We start from the raw sequence: 7,384 nt of genomic DNA, 5'->3' as shown, positions 1-7,384 counted from the left end.
TAAACACACAGATGTAAGAACTGCAGGAAGTTTCGAGCAAGGTAAAGAAAACCACACATGAGGCACACGACAGTGAAACTGCTGAAAGCAGTAGCGAGGAGCATCTCAGAAAACCAGCCAGGGAGAAAGACCCATCGCTGTGCAGTAATAGGAAAGAGCTGACAGATAACTTTCCTAAAGAATCAATGGAAGAAGACATTGCGACATAAGCGACATCTTTAAAGTGCTTCAGGAAAAAAAGCTAATAATTTACTATTTCATAGTCAGCAAAATATCATTCAAAATGAGATAAAGATGCTTAGAGACAAACGAAAACTGAAATAATTATCCACACACAGTACAGGAAATGCTGCAATTAATTATTCAGGCTGAAATAAACTGATGTCAGATGGAAGCACTGAACAATAGAAAGGAATGGAAAGTATCCAAGGAGGCATGAATGTGGGTAAATATAAAAGATTGTCTGTTTAAATCATGAATAACATCAATGTCTTTCAGTGGATATAACAAATGTAGAAGTGAAATGTATGTTGGTAATTGAATGAGGGCAAGAGATTTTTCAATATAATTAAACTAGTGAAAGATTTCTGAATTATTCACAAAATGGTAAACTTTTCAGCTAAAGCTGAAACTCCAGTACTCTGGCCACTTCATGCGAAGAGTTGACTCATTGGAAAAGACTCTGATGCTGGGAGGGATTGGGGGTAGGAGGAGAAGGGGACGACAGAGGATGAGATGGCTGGATGGCATCACTGACTCGATGGACGTGAGTCTGAGTGAACTCCGGGAGTTGGTGATGGACAGGGAGGCCTGGCGTGTTGCGATTCATGGGGTTGCAAAGAGTCGGACATGACTGAGCAACTAAACTGAACTGAACTGATATTCTATTCACAATAGACACACTTAAAAATATGAAAATTGATAAGTTGAAAGAAAAAGAATGAAAAAATGTGTAACATGGGAATATTAACCAAGAAAGAGCTGACATGCTTATGTTATGCAGGACAAAGTAAACTTTAATACAAGTAGCATTACTAGAGTTAAAGCTGGACATCTGACAATAAGAGAAACAACTCACTGAGAGGGATAAAAATACTGATTTTATTTCCATCTAATTATGGTTGAAAACTGTTAGTCCCTCAGTCATGTCTGACTCTTTGTGACCCATGGACTGTAGCCCACCAGGCTCCTCTGTCCATGCAATTCTCCAGGCAAGAATACTGGAGTGGATGGCCATTCCCTTCTCCATGGGATCTTCCTGACCCAGGCATTGAACCCTTATCTCCGGCCTCTGCAGGCGGATTCTTTACCACAGAGCCACCAGGGTAGCCCACTGGGGTCTGTACTGTAGGCTAAAGAACCATGAAAATACAAAGCTGGACATTTAAACAGGAGAAAGATAGCTATATGACTTTCCCTTCTGAGAGAATAGAAGACCTAGTTCCCTATTATAAACACTCCTTGAAAAGAGAAAGGGAGTAACTACCTTTTAGAATGTAATGTGTTTAGATAAGACAAGCGTCTCTGAGTTAATAATCAAGATTTTTATCTTCCTGGCTCCAGGAGTCACCGCCTTGAAATAAAAACTCAGACCTCTGTGAAAGTAAATCTCTTTTAAGTTCTCACTCTCTGTTTGGTTATAATTTCACTTTCAAGGCTTATGTTTTAGTCCAGGTTTCAATTTTCTTTGCTTTAGAAATAATCATGCACCTCTCCCCCCAAAAGTTCTCCTTAGCTTTGTGACTACTACTCAAATAACAATCTTAGATGTCTTAATAAATATCCATAGACAATATTTATTTTTAAGATCTTAGTTACTAGAAAAACTATTTAAATATTCAATGCAACTGAATTCAGTTTATCATAATTCCAATACAAGAAGTAAATTTCCACAGGAAACTGTAAAGCTGATTTTCAAATTTATGGGAACCCACAGAGATCTAGAATATTTAAGAAAATTTTGAAAATGACAATGATGTAAGGCATACACTAACAGATTTTAAGACTTACTAGAAAGTTGTAAGGAGAAGGCAATGGCACCCCACTCTAGTACTCTTGCCTGGGAAATCCCATGGATGGAGGAGCCTGGTAGGCTGCAGTCCATGGGGTCACTAAGAGTCGGACACGACTTCTCTTTCACTTTTCACTTTCATGCATTGGAGGAGGAAATGGCAACCCACTCCAGTGTTCTTGCCTGGAGAATCCCAGGGACAGAGGAGCCTGGTGGGCTGCCGTCTATGGGGTCACATAGAGTTGGACACGACTGAAGCGACTTAAGCAGCAGCAGCAGCAGCAGAAAGTTGTAACCATTAAGAAATGTTTTATTAGTAAAAGAGATAGATAAAGAATCAAATGGAATAGAAAAGTGTATGGAAACAGACCATACAAATATGAGTAATTGATTTAAGACAAGCATTTATTTCATTTAAATTTCAAAACGGAAAGGATTTGTCTCTCCAGTGAATACTGCTGGACCAATTGGAAATCCCCACCCATTTTCAGAAGCCCTAAATTTAAAGTAGTAGTGCTTCTGGGATATAACATAGGAGAATACTTCCATGATATTGGAATAAACAGTAATTCTTAAATAGAACACAAAACCCAGTGAATTAATTAAACTAATAAATATTATTAAATGACCAATATTATTATTAGTCTTTAGGGAAATGCAAATTAAAACCACAATGAGAGAATATTCATACTCGTAATGATTAAAATATATATAAAAAAATATGTACAGCAGATGTTGGTGAACATGTGGTAACTGAAAGCCTCATACATTGCTGATGGGAGGAAAACTATTTAACCATTTAAGAAAACTATCAGTGTTTAGCCCACATCTATCCTATGATGTAGGAACATTCAACAGGTACAGTTCTAGGTATTTATTCATGAAAAATAAATCCATATGTCCACCAAAATATATGCACAAGAATGTTCAAAGCATTTTTGTTCATCATAGCCTCAAACATGGCTATGGACTGGGAAATGGATATACATATTTGGATTAATTCATACATGGAGTAATACATAATAAGTGCATTACCGATAAATACAACCATTAACACAGATGTTATATTTATAATATATGTTGGACACAAAAGTATATATTCAGTGTGATCCTATTTACATGCAGTCCAAAAAACAAATAGTAATAGATGTCAGAATAATGCTTACCTCATGTATGGGATATTGCCTGAGCAGGCACGTGAGGGAGCTTTATTGGAGTGTCCTGTACCTTGATCTGGGCTTCTAAGGTGGCCCTAGTGGTAAAGAATCATCTGCCAATACAGGAGATGTAAAAAGACAAAGGTTTGATCCCTAGGTCTAGACCCCTGGAGGAAGGCACGGCAACCCGCTCCAGTATTCTTGCCTGGAGAATCCCATGGACAGAGAAGCCTAGTGGGCTACAGTCCGTAGGGTCACACAGATCAGACAAGACTGAAGCGACTTAGCACATATCTTGATATAGTTAGTAGTTTCTCAAGTGTATACATATATTAAAAAATCAATTAACTCTGTCTTAAAATCAGTGAACTTTTGAACATTTTTGAGTATGTACTACAAATCAATTGTAAAAAATGAGGAGTATTTTTATCTTTTGAGAAGTGTGTAAGCTTTTTCAAGTATGTTTTATATGAGACACAAGGGGATTCTCAGAAGAAAATACAGTTGTTTCTCTTTATTCATGGTAATGTTCCAAAAAAATCCTTGTGAACATTGCATTAGCAGATACTGAGCCATTGCTCCTAGGAGAAATATAAGATTCAGTTGAATTCAGTTCAGTCGCTCAGTCGTGTCCGACTCTTTGGGACCCCATGAATCGCAGCACACCAGGCCTCCCTGTCCATCACCATCTCCCAGAGTTCACTCAAATTCATGTCCATCGAGTCAGTGAAGCCATCCAGCCATCTCATCCTCTGTCGTCCCCTTTTCCTCCTAGTTCCCTGCTAATCTTAAAAGATTAGGTCTCGACTCAACGGACATGAATCTGAGCAAACTCTGGGAGATGGTGAAGGACAGGGAAGTCTGGCATGCTGCAGTCCATGGGGCACAAAGAGTCAGATATGACATGAACAACAACAACATCTGACCATGACACATTTGTCAACTGACAAATATATAACCTTGTTTTAAACATACTTCTGCTTAAGGACACCCTATTTCATAGACGCTGCTGATCATTAACATTGAACTTGAAGCTAACAACACCATAACTCATGCCTGAAAGCTTATCTAGAACACATACATTCTTCATAAGGCACATCACAATTTTCTTGTGCTTAGGAAACACCAGACAGTGCGTCAGCACGATGCTTAGGGACGACTTGGAACAGCAAAATCACACACACACACACACAACCACAAAAGAGCATAAGATGTGGCATTAAATAGATTGCAAAAAGAAGACGACATGGGAACACCACATTTAACGTCAGTTGGGATCATTCATGTCAGATGACTCAAAATTTCCACCATTCTGTGCATGAATGAGCGCAGAAGTGACGCAAGTATTGATTTGGGGGTCACAAATAAATTTTAGTGAGTAGAAAAATTTGCAAATAAGGAATCTATGAATAATGAGGATAAAGCATAACTAGGAGGTTGTTGTTATTTAGTCGCTCAGTCGTGTCTGACTTCTTGCTACCCCATGGACTGCAGCACGCCAGGCTTCCCAGTACTTCACCATCTCCCAGAGCTTGCTCAAACTCATGTCCATTGAGTTGGTGATGCCATCCAACCATTTCATCTTCTGCTGTGCCCTTCTCCTCCTGCCTTCAATCTTTCCCAGCATCAGAGTCTTTTCAAATGAATCAGCTCTTCTCATCAGGTGACCAATGTATCGGAGCTTCAGCTTCAGCATCAGTCCTTCCCATGAATATTCAGGACTGATTTCCTTTAGGATGGACTGGTTGGATCTCCTTGCTGTCCAAGGGATTCTTCAGAGTCTTCTCCAACACCACAGTTCAAAAGCATCAATTCTTCAGTGCTCAGCCTTCTTTCTGGTCCAACTCTCACATCCATACATGACAACTGCAAAAACTAGGAGGCTAAGACCCGTAAATCTTTCACCAATTCTCAAATTTAGGAATAATGTCCCTTATGGGGAAACTGATTTAGAAGTTATCTAGGTAGACATAGAAGGAAGTATGTAGGAAACATCAAGGCACAAATGAAAGTAAGAATAATAAAGCCAAACTGGATACTTGGGCATTGGTTACACAGAGCAATAAGGAAGAACAAGAAATACGACTGGAAGAAATAAGAAGGTAAAATGGATTTTGTAGTCTCCCAGAATCAATGAAAAACTTCAACTCATCTCTTTTGCTCTCTTCTATGTGTTTTCTTTTTTTCCTTTCCAAATGTTTTGTTTTTTCAGTTGAGGTATAGTTGATATACAACATTATATACATTTCAGGAGTATAAGATAGTAGTTAATAATTTTTAAAGGTTATGATCCACTTATATAGTTATTATAAAATATTGGCTGTAATCCCTGTGTTGTATAGTATATCCTTGTAGCTTATTTTATACACAGTAATTTGTACCTTTTAATACGCAACCCCTATCTTACCCCCACCTTCCCTCTCCCCAGTAGTAACCACTAGCTTGATCTCTGTATCTGAGTCTGCTTCTTTATTATCTTCACTAGTTTGTTGTATATGTTGGATTGCACATGTGAGTGATAACCCTACAGCATTTATCTTTCTTTGTCTGACGTATTACTTGGCATAATACCTTCCAAGTCCTTCCATGTTGCTGCAAATGGCAAAATTATATTCCTTTTTCTGGCTGATAGTGCACCATGCATGTGTGTATGTGTGTGTATCTCCATTTTCCTATTGGTGGATACTCAGACGGCGTTCATACCTTGGCAATGGTAAATAAATGCTGCTATGAACACTGCATACGTATATCTTTTTTAATTAGTGTCTTCATCTTTTTCAGATATAGATGCAGGAGTGAAACTGCTGGGTCATCTGGTAGTACCAGTTTCAGTTTTTGAGAAAAGCCCATGATTTCCTCCATAGTGGCTGTACAGATATACATTTCCAGTGGCAGCGCAGGAGGGTTTCCTTTTCTCCATATCCTCACCAATATTTGTTATTTTTTTCATAATGGCCATTCTGACAGGTAGGAGGCGATATCCATTGCAGTTTTGACTTGCATTTCTCTGATGATTAGCAATGTTGAGCATCTTTATATCTGTATGTCTTCTTTAGAAAAATGTCTCTATTTTTAATTGTGTTTTTTTTGTTGTTGTTGACAATGTTGAGTTGCATGAGCTGTTTATATATTTTAGATGTTAACCCTTTATAATCATATCATTTGCAAATATTTCTCCCATTCAGGAGAGTTTTTGTTTTGTTTTGTTGATGATTTCCTTTACTGTGCACCTTCTAAGTGTTTTCACCACCTGGGAGTTCAGATCCATCAGGACCTCAAATTTTATTAAGTCGGTGAAAGTTTATTGAAAATACATTAAACTCTTGACAACATACTACAGTAACACTAATATAGATCTAACAGAAATGGCACTTAGAAGGGACATACATACACATTCCATCAGCCGGGATAGTATAAGTTATGTTGCTTTAACAAACAACTCCAAAATCTCAAGAGTTTCATACAAAAAAGGTTTATCTTTTTCTTTCCCCACAAAGTACAAATGGCAGTTTTATTTGTGATAGTCCCAAACTGGAAATAACTCACTTGTCCTTTAACAGGCGAATAATTAAATGAATATAACCACAGCACAGAATACTCCACAGCAGCAACATGGGATGGCTACTGATAACACACAATGAAAAGGTTGTTTTTGTTTTTTGTTTTTCTCACACAACATGGCCTTTGCAGATGACCTAGAGGTTCTGCTTTAGCTACAATCTCATTTCAGAGAATAGCTACTCCATGGCTGTTAACAAAACTGATGCCTTCCTGGGCCTGTGCAAATGTTCCTCCTATCCTTCTATCGACCCTACCCAGGACTGTGCCGTGCGGTAAAATACTTCTCTGTCATCAAGGGCTTTGCAGTTAATAGATACCATTTAATAATCGTTAGAACCAGGTGGCTTCTATATTTTGTTAGTCCCTAAACAATGATGAAGTCCCTCATTGAATATTCCCAGCCCCCATGAGGCTAATTATCCATTCATAAATCTTGACTTAGGAATGCACTTCCTGTTTCCAAGAATGTATCCACATACCCTAGGTTAACTGTAAAGCTGTCCCAGTAGCCCCTGCAGTGTGGAGTGCAGCTGTGAACACTCCTGGATCATGATCCGCCTGATCCTACCAGGGAGTAAATTACCCTGTAACAAACTGATCCATTGATTGTATGGAGCTGGAGAAGTAAATGGCAACCCACTCCAGTGTTCTTGCC

This window comes from Bos indicus x Bos taurus, chromosome 4 (assembly GCF_003369695.1).
Source record: "Bos indicus x Bos taurus breed Angus x Brahman F1 hybrid chromosome 4, Bos_hybrid_MaternalHap_v2.0, whole genome shotgun sequence".
Classification (NCBI taxonomy): Eukaryota; Metazoa; Chordata; class Mammalia; order Artiodactyla; family Bovidae; genus Bos; species Bos indicus x Bos taurus.
Note: the sequence above shows the minus strand (reverse complement) of the source record.